The sequence below is a fragment of the Dama dama genome, chromosome 33, assembly GCF_033118175.1.
Source record: "Dama dama isolate Ldn47 chromosome 33, ASM3311817v1, whole genome shotgun sequence".
Classification (NCBI taxonomy): Eukaryota; Metazoa; Chordata; class Mammalia; order Artiodactyla; family Cervidae; genus Dama; species Dama dama.
The window spans coordinates 40828741-40848719 of NC_083713.1; the positions used below are offsets into that span (position 1 = coordinate 40828741).

Sequence of the window (19979 nt, forward strand, 5' to 3'; positions counted from 1 at the left end):
CGCCCGCCCTCCTCCCCTTCCTTCTCCTCCGCCTCCTCTTCACCCCGCCTCCCCTCCCTCCCCCGGCTCTTTCCCCGGGGTGGCTGCCGCCGCCGCCGCCGCCGCTGCCAGGCTGCTCCTCGGCCAGCCGCGCCGACCCCAGGGCTGGAAAGCGCCCGGCCCCCCGCACCCGCCCGCCGCCGCCGCCGCCGCTCGGGGACGGCCGCCGGCCCTCAGCTCCGCGGAGTTCCGGGCTCCCTCGCCGGCTGCACCGCCCCGCCCCGCCCCGCGCCGACCTGCAGCGCCCGGCTGGCTCGCACTCCGCCTCCCCCCGGCTCAGCCCCCAGCAGCCGCCGGACCAGAGGTGAGGGCAGGTCGCCGGCCGCGCCAGCCGGAGCCCGGGGGACGGAGGGAGGGGAGAACCCAGCGGGAAAAGGGGCAGGAATTGGGGGTGGGAGGGTGGGCGTCTGCGGTGCCTCCCCCTCGCTTTCATTCCTTTCTCCCCCCAAGCCGATTCACTCTCGGTGGGGGAAGCAGCCGCGGAACAAAACTGCCTTGCTGTGGGCCTGAACTGCGGGTGGGATGTGGGAGAGGGCAGAGGCATGGAGTGGGGTGGTCGCGGGTTTGCAGTGTGTGTGTGCCTGTAGCGAACTCCTTCAGGCTGTGCGCCTCTGACTTGTAAATCGATCTGGCCGCCTGACCACGGGGCTCACCTTCCCAGCTGAGCTTGGTAGAGAGTCAAGGGATGGGCAAATCACTCCCACCCTCAAAATATCCGTCTCTTCCAAGAGGAATTTTCTGCTGGAGAGACAGCCAATAAACTCTGCTCAACGCCCTCCCTCCCTCCCTCCGTTCTTCCTAGCTGCAGTTTCAAAAAGCTTCAAAGCCAGGAATGTGGGATTCATCTTCCGATCCCCAGAAGGCAAATGTGGTTACAGATGTTGCACGGTACTTTGCCAAGTTTAAAACCCTTCCTTCAACACTGTAACCAAAACAGTGAGGCTGGAGCCCTGGGTGCGCTGGGGAGAGAGGTGGGCCTCTGCCCTGCTGGAAGCACTCACTTCCGTCGGGTTCTAGACTGTTGCAGCTCTGTCCAGTTTGTGCTAGATAGGTCTCCCAGTCTTCCCCGACCCCCCCCCTTTATCCCTCTGGAGTTTTGAACGCTCCTTGCATGGGAGAGAAGCTGTAAAAAGAAGCTCCTTAGGGAAGAAAACATTCCACTTGGTAGCAGAAGAAAAGTCTTGGTTAAAAAGTTGTGCTTACTGTGGTTTTGGTTGAGAGGTAGGAAAGTAATACAATGGATTTGTTAATTTCATTGGGCTTTCTTTCTTTTTTGAAGTGTGTGTGATGGGAGTTAGATGATGAGAGAAGGGACTGATCTCATCCGCATTTTGTATATTTTTGAGAAGAGGCCTGGCATTTAAACACAGACTAGCCCAGTGGTTTTAAAGAATCCTGTTCCAGAGATGCAGACTGCTCTGACAGCCCAAGGAAAGTCGGTGGCAAAAAATAGACACCACCTCCCCTTTCCCCCCAAAAAATTCTTCCTGGAAAGGTGGTGGTAAGAAATTTCAAGAGATGGGCTGATCCAAGTGGCGGGCCTTAAATGGAAACACTATAGTATGTCCTGGCACTTGTCTCTGGAGGTGGGTGGCTGGCGGGGGGCCCGGGCTCCGGCAGCCAGCAGACGCTAGACTTGTGCTGACCTCAGACGCTGGCCTCGCCCTCCAGTTTTACAGTATGCTTGAGTGTGAAACATGGATCTTCCCCATTTTGCTGATGGGGACACAGGGGTCGTTCGGGAGGTTATCTTAGGCCTAGACAGGATTTGGATCACCTGGCTTCTGAGACCAAACCACTTTTTTTTCGTGATTCAGTTGTTTTTGTTTTCTATCCTGGAATTAAAAAACAGAAGTCTTTTGAGGCTGAGATGTGTAGTCCTTAGGTTGATGGAATTGTGTGTTGGATAATCACATTTCTACCGTCAGCCCTTGTGAAGATACTCAAAGGTGGTTAATGATGTTGCAATAAATTCTGGACAGATGAGAAAACAAGGGCCAGGATGGGTTCATTGTCTTCAGTATGGGTGAGATTTACTTGAAGTGGAAAGAGTGGTTTTAAATAAAACTTGATATAGGTAGTAGTTTTACAGCTTTTGTAACCTGTAACAGAGTGATCATTTGAATACGAATAAGTTTCTTGTTACCTCTGAGTAACTTAAAAGGATACTAAGGATGATGGAGGGTAAAGATGGAGGGGTATGCCATGTTCTGGAATGTGACGAATTAACTTCAGATGTGAGGAACTTAATTCTGTTAATAGTACTGATTGTTTTTCTAAGTAGTGTTTCACCAAATTTGTGCACCTGTCCATGGAATGGAAAACTGACTGAATCAGTAAAGAGAAGACTATGCCGAGTTTACTCTAGATTACACAGAACTAGTCCTGTGATGATTGTAATAGGCTTCTAGGTAAGGTTGGATTGAATAGTCCAGCCTTCTCGGGGAGGGAGGGCCGGGGCAGAAAGGGATTTGAAAAATGATCTGCTATTCAAGGTCACAAGGTGGAGATGGAATCAATGAGTGTATACTATAATTTTAGGCAAACAGGAGCTGGGACTAGGAATTGTCCTCTGTGACTGTTCTGCTGTTGGATCCCTGCCTCTTGATTTATTTTTACATGTTAGAAACTAGGGAAATATAAACTATTGGTGGTGGCAAAATCCTTTGATATGTTTTGAGTGAATTTAATGACAGATATGATGATTTGGGGAGGAGGGGACTGGATGCGGGCCAGGCACTGTGCTCAGATCTTTACATGCACTTTTTCATTATATTTTCACAACAACCATATGTTTTATTATTATTCCATTCCCTTACAATAAAGAATTGTGGCTTGGCAAAACTGAGTTACCCTAAGCTGTAGAGCTTGTCAAGGGTGGAGTAAGGATTTGAACCTGGAGTTTGTGGGATGCTGGTACCCTTGTTCCTAGCTGTTTTTGCCAGTGTTTGCTAAATTTAATTCATTTGTACACTATCATCATGAGTTTACCAGAACTAAGTCTGTCTCACTTAGTCTGTTAGTATTTCTCCTTAAAGCAGCAGTTTACCTTAAAAAAAAAGCCTTAAAGACACCGTGTTTTAAGAAGAAACAGTATATCACTGCTGTATTTGGAAAGCGAACTCACCTGAATGATTAGGAGATAATCCTAAAGATGCATTGACACTTAGATTGAATCCCAAATTCTGGATAATGAATTCCTGGGTGTGTGGGGTGTGTGTGTGGTGTGTGTGTGCGTGTGTGCGTGCTGCAGGCACCTGGGGATATGGGCGGGGTGGAGGAGGTAGGTAGATGATACAGTGTTGGTTGATATTCTGGTTTTTGATTGAGTGATGGGTTCATGGGTGCTGATTTTATTTTTAGACTTTATAACCTACATACAGGATACATACTTTTTTGTAAAAAGATTAAGAAAATTAAACACATAACTATTAACATAATGATTACTTGGGGAATATTTCCCTGCACTATATAGACTTAGCTTGGTTCTTGAAGTAGGCACACAAGAACTGTTGGTTGATTGACAAGAACCCAGGTGATAATTTTAAAGCGAGCTGATTGTTGTCATATCCAAATAAGATTGAGGTAAGCCCCTCTGCCCACCCCCCGACCCATTTTCTCCTATTTCCACTCTCATTTCCGGTATTGTGACTAAAATAATAGCACAGGCTGCTGTGTGGTTTCTCCTGACTGCGGTTATGGGAGAGATGGGCTGGGCTGAAGTTCTCAGTATCACCTTGTCTTATACATCTCGTGCTCAGGACAGGGCAAGGAATACTGTCATGAAGTGTTAAAACGCTTTCGTTTTTTTACCTGGTGCTAAGTGTGACCGTTCAGACTGGGGAGTTGGTGTTTAAGTTAAATCAGTGCCTGGCTAAAATGTTCACAGCCTTAAACTGGTGAGGCTGGGAAATAAAGCTGTCAAGAGATTTTAATTGGAGTCCACATAGTCTCCTGTTTTATTTTCCCAAGCAAATATTGGGCACTGTGGCTTTATTCCTGGAAGTGAGGATTGAATTGGGTTTCCTGGTACAAAATGCCTTCTTTGATCCCTTGGAGTGAAAACTTGCTGTTTCTTTCTGCAGCCAACTCCAGCTCTTAGAAGAACCAAATGGAAGATTTACCTCTTCTCTTTTAGTCCTTAGCTATAGAGTGCTCTTGCTTCCCATGCTAGTTGAAGAATCAGAAGTTCTAAACCAGGATTTGTCTGTTGGGAAGACCGCTTATGGAAGAGCTAGCTCAGGTGGGCGTGACTGGCACATCACAGTGTTTGTTTCAGATAGAAGGTAGTTTTACTTGAATTTATGCTCATAAAATTATTAAGAGGCCCAGCAGCTTCCTTTTTGAAGTTGAAATGAATGTATTTCCCTCTACCCCAATACTCAAACCAGCTGCACGACTGATCAATATTCTTGTGCTCTTAAGTGTGTTTCTGGAAATCTGAGCTTGTTTATGTGTCTAAAGACTTCTGTGATCTTGAGAGCTTTATTTTCCAGAGCCACCACTACTCAGGTGTTTGATTTTTGGGTTTTAGTCTCTGACCAACATTCCACTTTGCCCATTGGAGTTGCTTCACTGTTTGCTCTGGGTATTTGACCTTTATTTCTGTGACTGGGAAAGTGACTTTAAATTTTAGCCTCTCCAGATTTTGTGGATGCATGCATGCAGCAGGGGAAGTTTGTGTTTTGAAGGATGGAGTAGGTCAGAGGGACCTCTTTAGCACAGATGTCCTGATGGGTTTGTAGGAGTTCAGCTCTCTCATCATAAGGCTAAGTCTTGGCTGTTTTGTCCTTCTTTTCCACACTTTAAGGGAGAACCAAATCCTTTAGGGCTCAGAGTGGTTTCATTGCAAGCATGTGCTTCCTGGATTTTACCTTTTGACATTCCTCTAGTGTTTGGCCATCTTCAGTACTCATGCTGGGATTTGACTGATCTCTTTGGGAGCAAGGACTTGAGGTTATTCTTTTCTCTATTTTTAAAATTCTGCAGAATTCAGTTTCTGTCACTGATTGAAAACTTTTCAAATCCTCTTAATGGGCTCCTTGTGTCTTATTCATCTTTTGTGTATCTCTTGCACCTTATATAATACCTGGCCCAGACCACACAGTCAGTAAATCATTTTTTAATTGCTAAGAGAATGAATGGATGGTTGTATATGAGAGGGGCAAAATAACCCAGACAGTCAGGGAGGTGGTCTCAAGAGATGATGACGCCAGGCACAGGTCCTTAAATGTGAGTTTGGGAGCTGGGGACAAAAGTCATTCTTAAGTAGAAGGAACTATTGTTTATATCCCTTTATCATGCATGGTATTATAACTTGTACTTAGTGATTTCAAAAGACATCTATTCTTTTCAATATATGTTTCCTTTTTTGATTGTTTTTGAATTTCAGGATGACACGTCTTTTGAGGGGAAGAAGATCTCAACTTATTTTTCTTACCCTGCAGAGCTAAGGACTCCTGAAAAGGGAAGTCGCTCAGTCGTGCCCGACTCTTTGCGACCCCATGGACAGTAGCCTGCACCAAGCTCCTCCATCCATGGGATTTTCTAGGCAAGAATACTGGAGTGGGCTGCCATTTCCTTCTCCAGGGAATCTTCCCAACCCAGGGACCGAACCCAGGTCTCCCGCATTGTAGACAGACACTTTACCGTCTGAGCCACCAGGGACTGGGGAGTGGGGCTGGTACTCAAACACTGGTGAATTGACTCTTTGACACTGACTTTCTCTGTTGCATTTGTTCTCAAACAGTTGACAGTGAAAATAGTGTGGTAGGCAGTACTCATGTGAGAGGTGGAAGGTGGATGACCTTTTGGGTAAATGGATGGAATCCAAAGTAAACTCCTCTTTCAGTAGGTTTTTAAGGGCTGCTTTGAGTGGGTATCCCATGTAGACCTTTTCCACGTGAATGCCTGACAGCTGGGTGCCTTTGTCATTTGTGAAAGCCAGATAGGCCTTGGTGGCCACCATGCAGTATGGATACCTTTGAAAATAAGACTGCTGTAGTTTTTGTTTCTTTTTTTTTTTTTTTAGGTAGTTATGGAAGGATTATTGACTGAACTAAAAAGTAACCTTGAGTTTGATGAGAAATGTGCAGAGGGGATAAAGGAAGATGGGGTGATCTTGGACAAAGCTAAATGTTAGATGTAGGGTGATACTTGAAGTTTGGAGAGCAGGGACTGAGAAAAACATAAGAAGTTGAGCAAAACTATTTCTGGTCTAGAGGAGCTAGGTTGAGGAGGTATCTTAAACCAAATTCTGAATCTTCACTATTGAAGATTGATGAGTGATGTTACATTCTGGGTGAAAATCCACTGTGCTTGCTCACTCTGCTTAAGTGATAGTTTAATTCTTATAAGCAAATATCACTAAGAGAGGTAGAGCTTTGGGGCTTGTAACTTGATGTCAGGAACTTAGACAAGATAGAAATATATGGAGGGACCACTACAATATTGTAAAGTAACTAGCCTCCAATTAAGTTAATACAAAAAAGATAAATACCATCATGTCACCTTTCACACACGTTTCCTAATAGAATGCTTTGTATACATATAGTTGCTAATAAATGTGTTGATAATTTGCATCAATCTTAAAAAATACAGATTACTGAATAAATTAAACAACCAGCCTAACAACAACAACAAAAAAGAAATATATGGAGGGACAATCAGTAAGAGGAAAAAGTGAAGGTGGTTTTCTAGAGTGACCTTTACCTTCCTTCCTGGGAATAGGAAAATGGTAAGGGAAAAGTATGCTCAATGATAATTTTTCATACGCTTTTTTGAACTTGAAGAACTGAACTATTGTGCACAATAGGTGTTAAGAACAGACATTCTCTTATTTTATGAGTGTGGCCTAGTGAAAAATGGAAAATCTTAGTCCCCAGAGATTATATAAACACACACGTTCTATTTCAATGTTTTAAAAACATTTTTGACTCTCAGTAATTCATTTTACATCATGACTGAGTACATACATGTGCGTCCACGTGCATATTAAAGATGAAGCTGAATTACACATTTTACAGAACAGTGTTGCAGTGCCTTCTGATTTCTAATTCAATTTTTGTTACAAAATATTCTGGTCTCTATCTAATAAATTGATTTCACAACTTGCTAATGCGTTCTAACCAGCAGTTTGAAAAAACCTGTTCTAGATATTGTGAAAATTAGCCTTAATTCGTTTATTGAATGTTTGCTAATCTGGGCAAGAATTTTGTTTTTCTTCTTGTATGAGCCTTGGTCATTCTACGGATGACCCACACCCCTTTGCTCCCCCACCTTCTCCCCCCACATCCACCCTGTTGTTCTTTTCTCTATGTAGGGGTCTTTGATTGTTTTTCCAAATCAGGTTAAAGTGACTAATATGGGTTTTGGACCAGCTTCAAGAGTGCATCATTATCTTGATCCCAACCAACAGTGAAGGTGGGGCTAATTGATTTAAACTGGTGGCAGGAGCCATTTAGCTCCCTGTTTATTTAGATTATATTTGAATGGAAAGGTGACTTTTCAGTAATATGGGGACAGCAGGTAACATGCCCCAAAAGGATGAGAGAGAGGTGGGGAAGGTGACTCTGTACATTTATTGTTTAGAAATGCAACACGGGATTAATAAGGGACAGCTCTTTGCATTAAAAGATGTAAATAAGAGCTTAAATCCCATGGCAGCAACCGTCGTTGTTGTCATTGTCCTTATCATTAACATTTCCTTGCCTTGCTGCTGCTGCCGCTTTATCTTTTCCCCCTTCTTTGTTCTTCATCTATTAAACATTTATCAAGTTCAGTAAAAAACCAAGTTGATCTCAAGGTGCACTTGAGTAAGGGTTTGAAGAATTGCACGTGTAACTATTAAGGGCAGAACTCCCAAGTATCTTGGTCACAAGATATAGAGGGATAAGCATAGACCAACTCCTTTGAGGAAGTAGCTGTTTAGCTGGCCGTGGAAAGAGGTACCATTTTGATGCTCTCATTTGGAGAGGTATCTGTTATGTATATATGTAGGTTATGGAACAGGCAACATTCCCAAAGCAGGGAATGGGGCAAGTAAATATGAGGTAGCTGGCTTTTGTTTAGGAGCCTAGTTGTAAAACACAGAACTGTACATATTTTTAATCACTGGAATCAGACTCAGTGCCTTGAGGTATAGCTTCTTGGAGAGACATTAAGACCTGAGACATTGCAAAGAAACAGCAGACTCGTGTCTTCCAGTTTGCACTAATTTCAGGGCCAAAGTGTCCTGAGTAGAATGGCCAGTCCTATTTAAATGGTTATATTGCATACCCTCCCCTTCTCCCACTTTTTTTCTTTTTTTTTTTTGCTAAGCAAATATGGAAGTTAATAAAGTTAAAAAGCTGTTTGCAATGTGCCTGGAGTACCTGAAGGTCAGCACTTTAGAAGAAAACTTAGATTAAGAGTCAAATCATGGTTTACTTTGGATGCCAGGCTGGAGGTTTTAGACTTAATTTTTAGAGAGCATCAGTAAGATAATAGTACCTGTGAAGGAGGCCCTGATCAGGCTCCTTATTTGCATTCTCTCGTTCAAGGATCACACAACTGCATGCGGTAGTTCATCTTATTATCCTCATTCTACAGAAAGAGACTCTGAGACTTAGAGGGGTGACAGAAGAAGTCTGAGGTCCCGTGTCTGAGCTTTGATCCAGGCTATGCATCCCCACGTCATCATGCTGAAGAGCAGAGCTTGAAAACAGTGTTTCTGGGCTGAATCCACCTTGCAGTTTTGTCCTGCTTGATATTGCATTCAAAACATTTTTTTCAAATGGTTGCCAACATTTAAATGGGGGGAAATTTCGCACAAAAAAGTCCAAACTTCCACCTACTCCTGCGGAATTGCAAGCTCTGGCAGCAGTAGGCCTCTATTCCTGCAGGAAACCTGTGATTGTGTCTGTCTGAGGGGATGTGCGTGCTGTGTTCACCAGAGTCCTGGCTCATCCTGTTTTCCCCCCAGGTACTGAGACCCAGCCTCAGTTGCTATTTATTCTTTTATTTCTTCAGACTCCTAACCAGCCTTACTGCTATATGCTAACTGCCTTGTCCCTGTAGGCATGAGTGTAAGACCCCTGTTATATAGCCTTCTGTTGGTGATCAGTCTAGTGATGAGGGTAGATGGCCAGAATCTAAGAAGAAATGAAAGTAGGATTAGGGTTTTGACTTTGGGCTGGAGAAGCCATAGATTAATTAAATCATTTTTGTGAAGAGAGGGAGGGATGGGTAGTGGGCAAGCATATCTGACTTTTGGATCACCAATGACTAGGAGAATAGTGTTGATCTTAAAGCAGGAGGTTAGTAAAAGGACCTGGTTTGAGATAGGGTGTGGTATTGGCATTGAGGTTCTGGTGGGACATGGATACAGAAGAGGGCTTATTTGAATCTAGTGAGGAGTTGGAAATATGATATTGGAACCTTGGAAATAAGGACTTGAAGCTGTGGGAAAGTGCCTTTTGGAAATGGGAAAACATAGGCTAAGATCTGAATGATAAATGAACAAGCTACAAACAGTTCAAAGTCTCTTATTGACTCTTTTTTGGGTCAAGTGCACCCTGTCTTGCAAATAAACCAAATGTTTATCCGAACAAAGGAATAGAATAACAGTCTTCAGCTTTTGGACATGGGAACTGATGAACATCTGCTCATAGAATCAAAGGCAGATATACTTTTTGATTAGTGACACCTTTAACTTACGTTTATGCCTATTTTGCTAAGCCTTGTTTAGCTGAAGAGAATTCAAGCAATGATTTTTTTTTTTTTTTTTAAATTGTATCACAGATGCCCTGAAATTGGGGGAAAAAGTCAAAAGAGACTGGTTCAGTTTGGGATTTATTCCTGCCTTTATCCAGTTTAGAATGGAATGTCCTTTTCAAATTCAGATGAGTTTTTCCCCCCTTGTCTTGGCTTGTTTGTTTAGGAGTCCCTCCAACTCATTGTTACTTAATCAGCTACTCCCCTTCTCCCCTGGTTCCCTTTTAATCCTTAAAAGTTCTATTGTTCTAGGACATTCTAAGCCTAGGTGGAGTGATCTTTTTCAGGTGTGGGTATTAAACATGGAAATCTTCCAGGAGAGCGTTTCTTTTGTTCTCAGAAAGATTTTTGTCTTGGATATTTCAGTCTCCATTTTGGGCCATCTTACTCTTTATTTATTTATTTTTTCTCAAATTGGAGGTTTATTTCTAATACACACATAGATTTATTTCATTACATGTACATGTTAATAATATGAGTTCTTACAATGTTTTTACTGGTGTTCCACCAGAACCTCAAAAATAATGTATTTTTCTTCCCTGTCAATCCAGTGCCAATTCTGTGCTTCCACCGCAAGGGGCACAGGTTCAATCCCAGGTCCTGGTCAGGAAACTAACGTCCCACATGCTTCGTGGAGCAGCCCCCCTCCCCCCAAATCATTTTTATTCATTATAGTATTTTATGTTTTACAAACAAATTTTGTGTTATGTTACATGTGCTCAAGGCAAGACTTGAAGTATGGGAAGGACATATAGTGAAAGGTACATTGTTCTAAAGCTTTCTGCTTTCCCTTTCTGGAGAAAAACCATGACTAAAACTAAATGTGTATCCTTCCAGTGATAGTCTCCACATTTACAAACCGATGTGCCTTTCTTATATCATAAGTGTATCATATTGTGCACATTTCAATTCTATACCTGACTTTTTTCTTTTAACTTACCTTGGAAATGTTTTGCTATCAGTACCATCCAGTTTCCTCATTCTTTTGAAAGGTATTTCATTGTGTGGATGTATCATAATGTATTCAGCCAGTCTTTCACTTGTTATTTTAGGTAACATTATGTGTTACAATGTTGCAGTGACTATCTTTACATTTACTACTCTATCTACATATTGATTTATATATAGATGGATATGTAGATCTGAAACCGTGTAACTCAGATCCATCTGTCTATCTCTTGTGTGTGCTCTGTGTGTGTTGTGCTAAGTCGCTTCAGTCGTGTCCGATTCTTTGTGTCGCTATGAACTGTACCCCACCAGGCCCCTCTATCCGTGGCATTCTCCAGGCGAGAATACTGGAATGCATTGCCATGCCCTCCTCCAGGGCATCTTCCCCACCCACGGATGGAACCATGTCTCCTGGTTTGACAGGTGGGTTCTTTCCCTCTAAAGCCACCTGGGAAGCCCTATCTCCTGTATATCTGGGGGTCAATATCTAGAGTTGGAGTTGCTGAATTAAAGGATATTTACATTTGAATTTACAGTATAGGTTGAAGCACAATGGCATGGTGGAAATGAGAAAGTAACCCATGAGACTCAAGCACTAGTCTGTTCTCTGGTGTAAACCAGTAATGGGGCTCCCAAAAGTCACTATATCAACCTTTTTCTTTGTGGCACTTTTCTTATCTGTCAGGAAGGGCACAGACTCAGCTATTTCTGAAGTTTAATAATTTGCTGATTCTCGTCCAGTTGTCTTCTGTTTTGGCTGTTCCAGTAAATGGAGCCTCATGACTTTTTTCCCCCTCTATAATTTTGAGTCTGTGAAGAATCCTGGGCTTTGGGAGCCTTACTAACCACAGCTTTACTTTGATTGTTTTAAAGTACTGTTCCTGGTTTGTGCTTTATGTTAAAAGCAGACCTTACGTGGTTGGTTCTCTCTCTCTTTCTCTCTGAAATACGGTGAGTGATAAGTAGGCCTTTAGTGACAAAGAAACTCATATAGTCAGCTTTTTGTTATTGATCAAGAATAGAGCCAATGGATTTTTAGACTTAGGGAAAAATGTTTCATTTTTGTAATAGCATTTTAAAAAAAGCAATGGGTCTATGATAGACAATCTTTTAAGAAACAGAAAAATTTTATGGAACAGACCAGAGCAGGCTGCTTTAACTCTTTCAAAGTATTTTATAGTATGAAGAAAGTAAAAGAGGGGATTGTTTAAAATTTTGAGATATTTAACTGGTATAGTTTAATAAGATGATTGGATTTCTTGGTGGTTACCAAATTAGATGTACTTAAAAATTCAAAACCAAGTAAATAAAATGTAATATAAAATTCATGTTTATTCCCTGTACTTCAGTAGTTTTTTGGAATTGGCTCCCCTAAAATTAAGCAACATGCTTGGATTATTTCACTTGAAAGACTTGGAAATTTTGGGCTGCTAATATAAATGTAATTATTCTGGAAAAGATTTTGAGCCCCTGGTTACTCATCAAAAAAAAAAAAAAAATCACTAAAGCTCTTTGAGTATACAAATTTATTCAAGTCTCTGTAAAATAGTTAAAAAAAAAAAAACAAAACCTAAATGTTCTACAGTAACCTATAAAGGTTAGGTATATATGCATAAAAACTATATATGTGTGTATGCATACACACACATTATGAATAACATGGAAATTATGTATAATCATGAAATATTAGATGAATTTCCAGGGACAGATCTCACCTTAAAAGCTACCCTCTCAAAGAGACTTTTCTTGGCTATTCCATGTAGTTAGTGCTTCCTTTTCTGTATCTTGCATGTACTACTATATATATAATATATGGATGTATACATATACATATGTATGTATGCATATATAATGCACAGCATATATATCATGTATATATAATCAGTATATCTGTGGTTAAATACCAAAAGCAGGAACTGTGTCTGTCTGGTAATCCCTGTGTGCGTGTATCCTGTCTCTTGTACTTATCCATTGCCTTATCCATTGTAGGCATGAAGAAAAATTTGGAATAAATAGATTGACCATGGAGGTTATACAAAACAACATTGAGTAGAAAAAGCAGGACACTATAAAACCGTGTAATTCCATACACACAAATTATGTATAATTCCATAAACATAAAGCATAGTACAATTCAGGTTTGTAGTTGTATACTGTATGACATAGGAAAAAAAAAGGCTAGTAGGAAATAAACCGGAATGTTAAGAATTATTATCTCCGGGCTGTGTGGGTCGTGCATAATTTTGAAGGGGAAATTTTTAGATACAGATGGGTAAAGTAAATATTGGAAGACTTTGCACCTTGATAATATATTTTACCCTTTGCGTGTTAAAGGTGGTCACCTTACCTAAAATGATGTATTACAATACTGTGGCCTTTTCTCCTCTTGAGTAAAATGTACTCTATCTTAGTAGTGTGACAGGTTTTATATCTACTTTAGAATTAAATTATGATCTGAGAGTTGCAGTTTTAAGTCACTGGTTTTAATTTCACATCAATTGAAGTAAAAGGGTAGTGAAAGTATATTAGATCTGGTACAAGTGTCTAATTATAATTATTGACACATTTTCAAATGCTCTCTTAAGTGTGATACATTGCCCATGATTTTGACAGCTGTGACTACGTTAAACCTGCTGGAGTAATCTTTTCACAAAGGTTTATTTAAACTTAGAGTTGTCTAAAGGATTCTCCATAAAGTGGATGAATGCACATTTAGAGGTCAGTAGTGTTTCATTTCCCATGGTGCCTAGTGATTTTAGTTTGTTAAATGTTAATCAGAAGCTTATCTGGATTTTGTTTCAAGAAATTGGGAATTTTATTGTTTTGTATCCTGTAACAAATAGGCGATGATAATCCAGTGTGATTTGACTCTGCAATGATAGCATAAATTCTGCTTGTTTCTCCTGCTGAAGATCCTCAACCACAAAACTCGAAGCCTAAAATTTGATTCTGCTAACAGCCTCATTTTTAAAAAGTCTTCCCTGGACCACGATCATGCTTCTCTTCCTGTGGAGCCACTCCATCCTTCTACATAGACTTGTTGACTAGCTACTTTGTGCCTCGTGCTGAAGGTGTAGAGGCAGGCTGTTACAGAGCTCAGCTTGGGAGAGACAGGAAAATGGTCAAGCTACGCCAGTGCAGCACCAGAACGGAGCTGTGAGCATAAAGTTGGGATGTGTGGTTCTGTTTGAAAGGGCAGCACAGTCATCTTCTCAGGACAGTGATGTTCTCAAGCTTCTTAAAAGATGGGTGGGAAGGCATCATGTGGGAAAAGGGCTTTTGAGGCACAGAGGCTTGTAGGAAAGACAACATCCTTTAGAACTGAGAGTGACCAGAGCCCTACTGCTTAAGTGTGGTCCTTGGATTAGCAGTTCAGTTGTTTCTGACTCTTTGTGACCCCATGAACTACAGCATGCCAGACTTCCCTGTCCATCACCAACTCCCGGAGCTTGCTCAAGCTCATGTCCATCGAGTCGGTGATGCCATCCAACGAGTTGGATTAGTAGTAGTGGCGTCATCTGGAGTTAGCCTCACTAAAATGGCAGTCTCAGGCCCACCCCAGTACTACTGAATCAGAATCAGCATTGTGGCACTATCTCCAGGTGATTTGAATGCTTCTAAAAATTTGTAAAACAATAGAACACAGAAAGGGATAAAAGATGGGAGAGCTAGAAAAGGAGACAGACTTTTTTTTTTTTTTTAACATTTTGAACAAACCTTGCGGCATGTGAGATCTTAGTTCCCCGACCAGGGATCGAACCTATGCCTCCTACAGTGTAAGTGGAGAGTCTCAATCACTGGACCATTGAGGAAATCCATTGGGCTTTTTCTTTTTTTTCCTAAACAGGAGGTTGATCATGAAAGAAGTGACATCATGAAGATTTACTTTTTCCCAGAATTGCCTGGAAGTACAAGTGAGGCAACATTTAACAAAAAGTTTCTTGAATCCTCAGTCATACAGTGCTCCCAACAAAGGCTCTCATACGAGCTTAAGAAATGCAGGCTATGTCCTGTCAGACAGTGTAAGTGACTAGAGTATGTTGGAAGTTTTGGGAAGCTGGCAATGAGGAAAACCATTAACTTAATCATCTATCCTGGGATATCCCTGGGGTCTTTCCAGCTTATTCCACAGTGGAACCCTTTATGGCTACACAGCTGTTCACACCCCAGGGAGAGGGGATAGTATTTTGCTGGACACATTTTGGGAAAGACTAGCACTCATTCCCAAATTTCAGACACTGCCTCATCTGACGAGTTAGGGTCACCCACTGTCCTGATTTGCCTGTGATGAAGAGCTATGCCAGGATCTTCAGTGCTAGAGCCCTGGACAAACCAGGGTGAGTTGAGCACCCTTCCTATCTGTTTACCATACCTTTGACTAACTCATTTTCTTTAAATGGTTTCAAGCCTTTCCCCTGAAATACTTGTCTCTCAGCTCATTCTAATAGAGTTGTTCCCAAATTCATCTGCACATTGGAATTTCCAAACCTGATGCTCCAGCCCCGCCCCCACCCAGGTTGTGATTTAATTGGTCTGGGATGTACCCAGAAATTTTAAAAGTTCCCCACATTATTCTAATGAGCATGATCATTTGTTCAAAACAACCATACTTGTGGAAATGTGGTCTCGATGTGCACCTTAAGAGTTTGCTACGTAATAGGAGAAACATTAACTGTTGGAAAGCGACCAAATGAAGAGCCGTGGAGCATTATGTCGGGGGGACCACCAGTCAAACATGTCCCACTTTGCGGAACACTTACGTGGAGCCAGAGGGAACAGCAGTCTGGTCAAGAAACAGTGACAGATGTGGCTGGAGACGATGGTGGTGATTTCAGGGCTGCTGAGGTGGTTGAATCACTGATATGACCCTGATGAGGTAGGAGGAGGAGAGTCTCAGGTCACAGCAGGAGTGGATAGATGGTGAAAGCAGAGCAGAATGGAGGGTAGTGGGGAGTGCTGGACGGGGCCAGGCTAAACTTGACAGGTGGGATGCACGAGACAAGTGCTCCGGCCTGGTGCACTGGGAAGACCCAGAGGAATCGGGTGGAGAGGGAGGTGGGAGGGGGGGATCGGGATTGGGAATACATGTAAATCCATGGCTGATTCATATCAATGTATGACAAAACCCACTGGGAAAAAAAAAATAAAATAAACTTGACTAGTCCTGCCTGAGGTTCTCTGGGACATCCAGGGGGAGCTGTCAGAAGAAGAACCTTCACAGCTCAGGAGAAAAGGCTGAGCTAGATTCCAGTGAGAGCCTGTCTAGGTCTAGGCATGAAGTTTAAGGTGGGGAAGCAACCTCCTTGGGAAGAAGGGCTGAGAGAGTGATCTGCCGCAGGTCCATGGGATGTGTGCAGGGAGAAGGGACCCTGAGTCTGGAAAGCGGAGGAATGTCTTTTTCACTCACCTGGAGGAAGGGAAGGGAAGGGTAGTCCTGTGACCCAAACAGATAAGGGTTCTCCAGGGCAGTTTGTTTTGGTAATTTAGGGTGGTAATTTAGGTTAGTCCTGTTTGTGTAAGCTTAGCATGAGGGAGGAAATGAGATTAGAGGGGTTGAGAGGGAGGAGACTTGCTCCTGCAAATGACTCTAAAAGTTCTAACTGCAGAAGACGCCTGGCAGAGTATGGGGCCTTAGGGAGTAAATCTGGATTTGTTTGAGGACTAGTCATCTCTGTGGTTACTCATGGAAGTTATTTCAACAAGGAATAACGATTACAAGGAAATATTCAGATATTCACAGAAAAATTGCCAGAGCTCTCTGGGGCCCCATAAGACTGCTCTACTTTCAAGTCATGGCCACACACCTCTTCTCCCCTTTTCTTACTGTTTGCTGGACACAACAATGCCAAATTATGATTTTATATGTTTATAAATGTCATTTTCTTTTTATGGCAATGATAAGGCAGCATGTGATTAAATACTCAACCATTGGACCTATGTAGCTTTCATTTGTGAAGGGCTTTGCAGTTTACCAAAATACCACCACATCTTATATGAGCCTTTAGATAACCTTTGTACAGAAGGCATGGCCAAAATTAATATATTCTATTTTACAGGGGGAGAAAAAAAAGAAAATCCTGAAGTTTAAATGTGTTGAAGAAGACTTGTCCATGATTAGAGATGGATCCAGGATGGTGTCCTGGTCTTCTGGTGCAACATTTCTTCCATTATATTTGGGGAGGGATGGGGGTGGAGAGTGTGTCTTTAAAAAAAAAAAAATTAGTTTGCAACTTCCCTGAGGATAGAGACCTTGTGTTCACTGCTGAGGTTGTTTACCGACTCTGCCAAGACTCCTCTCGCCGCTATGTAGGGACCTTGGGAGGTGGTGCTGGTGGTGGACAGAAGTGCCCTTTGGCCCAAGCAGCCCACTTTCAAGACCTTCACATTGGTCTTAATACTACTTTTGAATGACACAGCCCAGAAATACACCAACAGGATTGAAAGAAGGCATCCTGGATCATACAGCTTTGAACTTTTGTCTCATTACTGGACCATGTAATTATCTTGAGACCAGCCCAGTAATATTGCCTGGCATGTTTTGTAAATATTTGAAACATACACAGTTTTTGTCACTGAGTTTTGGCATTTCTTTATATAATACCAGAAGGCATCACAGTGGAAGAGGCCCAAACCTCTCTGGACTTCAGAGGGGCCCTCCTCTGTGTATGAGATACTTTGATGAGCTGAGTGGAGGGATGTGGAGATGAATCAGCCCCTGTCACAAAGCTTGCAGCTTTACTGAAAGCTGATCTTGTTTTGTAGCTCCTACAGGTCACACAGTGGGCACTCAATAAATACTTGTTATTTTGAATCAAGGGAGATGTTATTTTGTGTTACGAATTCTCTATTTTATCACAATGGACCACTGTCCTTTTTTTTTTTTTTTTTTAATTATCTTTCCCATGAGTCATTAAAGATCTAGTGTTAGGATTTGGGGAAGGGGAATGATGATGAAAGAGAGTAAAGAAATGGAATCAGCAATTTTTAGGACAAGAGAGGAGAGGCTTTGAATAAGTGGTGAAAAGTTGAAAGCAGGGAGTTAGTTGCTTAGGGGAAATGGAAAGACATGGAGGGGAGATGAGGATGAGACAGGAGTCATTCGAATCTGATGACGTCTTCAAGGGGAAAACTGAAGGCTTTTTTCAACCTTAATTATAGCCACAGGACAAAAGCATATTAGAGCACTTTTTTCCCCCTGCCTCTACGAAGGGCAAGTGGCGGATAACCTCTTTTCTAGAGTCATGTCTAAAAAAATCTGCTCTTAAGATGACTTTTTTTTAGGGTGTCATGGCTTGAGGAAAAAATATAAAAATTTGACTCCCTTGTGTGTATTTACATTAACTTTTCAGGCTACTGGTTTATTATGAAGCAAGGAACTTTTTAGTCATTGAGGAGAGTTCAGTGGATGAGTTAATGTTTGGTCATCAGAAAATGTATCATTAGAGCTTGTTTCTCTTGAGAGGAGAAAAAGGCAAAATATGAGTCAGATGGAGCACCACGTCATTTCTCTCACTTAATTCAGCCACTCTCCCGCTGAAGGACCATCACCTCACAAGGATAATTCAGACAGTAATGACCACCAGTGGATTTTACAGTTTATAAAGCCTTTCCCCCAAGACCCCCCACAATTCTGCTCAGATTCCTGTATTAAAAGTTGGCATTTCTGCTGAGGGAGGCTTGAGTGAGTTGTTTTTCTAGGGAGGATGCTTTAATCAATTGATAACCCGGAATTGCCATCTGCAAGTCTGAATGAGATGTTTTATTTGGTGAGGGGTCCACCAGTTGTTCATTGGCGTTTATGAAAAATATTAAAAGGTAATAAATGAACTCGTGACACTGGGGAGTGTAAAGTTTCTCTCACAGATAAACACTCTGCTATGTGTCCTGTGTTTGCCAGTTCTATTCGTTCTCTTCCTTTCTCTTTGCTCTTGACCCTGGAGTGATTTCTATGTTGTGTTCCTTTTGGCTGGTGACTGAGATAATCACCAAAGCTTTGTGCAAATGTCTAACTAACTAGACATATGTCCATGGGAAATGGATGTGAAATGTTGGAAGTAAAAAATGCTTCCATTGTCTTTCTCTTAAACTCTTTTATGGTCTATTTGATTCATGCTTTTAACTGTGTATTTTTTTTGGGGGGGATACCAACTATGTGATATGCCTTGCGCTGATATGTGTTGCTAACACAGGGGCCAAAGGCGCTATTCCTGGCCTCAGGAGAATTCACAGCTTAGTAAGGGAGACACGTAAGTCAGCTGTTCAGGTACAGGCTGGCAGGTGCTGTCTGTCACCGGGGCGGGCAGAAGATGCAGCGAGTCCAGGGGAGGAACACCCAACCAGCTTTGGGAGGAGGAGGGTAGAGAAGGTTCCAACTCAAAGGAGGTTATTAGGTACACACTTTAAGTAGAGGGGCTTCCTTGGTGGCTCAGTGGTAGAGAATCCACGCGCCACTGTAGGAGATGGGGGTTTGGTCCCTGATTCAGGAGGATCCCACATGCCATGGAGCAACTAAGCCCATGGGCCACAACTTTGGAGCCTGTTTTCTAGAGCCCAGGAACCACAGCTACTGAAGCCCACATACCCCAGAACCTGTGCTCCAGAACAAGAGAAGCCATCACAATAAGAAACACGCCCACCATAACTAGAGAAAAGTCTGCATAGCAACGAAGACCCAGCACAGCGAAAATAAATAAGTAAATAATTTTTAAAAATGACTAATTACCAAAGCATTAAAAAAAAAAAGAGTAAGTGGACCTAAGCCTAACAGTGTAGGGGCAAAATATTCTAGTATAGGGAACATGTAGTCTAAAGGTAGGAGGCATAAGGAGAGTGTGGTACATGCTGGGAGCAGCAGGTAATTGAGTTTAACTGTAGCTTAGGGTACATGTGGGAATTGATATGACGTAAAGCTGGAGAGGTGGTTGAAAGCTACATTGTGAGGATTCCTTCTTCTCTGCTGGACAATTCAGATCTTCCTTCCAAACTACGCTATTAGGGAATTTTAGATAGGAAGGGATCTGATCAGATTTGGATTTTGGAACAATCACTAGTAGCAGTTCTGAGGATGATTTTTAAAAATATTATCTGTTTATGTTATGGAGTGAATTGTGTGTATTTCCCCCAGATTCACATGTTGAAGCTCTAACTCATATGTGATGGCATATGAAGATAGGGTCTTTGGGGGATGATGATGTTGTTCAGTCGCTAAGTTGTGTCCGACTCTTTGTGACCCCATGGCC

General features: G+C 42.1%; 1 protein-coding gene across 2 annotated transcripts in view; it reads left to right on the forward strand.

The window, feature by feature from the left end:
- The first annotated feature begins 240 nt into the window (after window positions 1–240).
- ACVR1 (activin A receptor type 1) overlaps window positions 241–19979 on the forward strand; it is a 127594-nt gene continuing 107855 nt past the window's right edge. The window contains exon 1 of one of the 2 annotated variants that reach the window (XM_061135496.1): window positions 241–343. The gene's annotated coding sequence lies outside the window, so the exon portion shown is untranslated. The remainder of the gene's footprint in view (window positions 344–19979) is intronic. The other variant, XM_061135498.1, reaches the window with a different exon arrangement.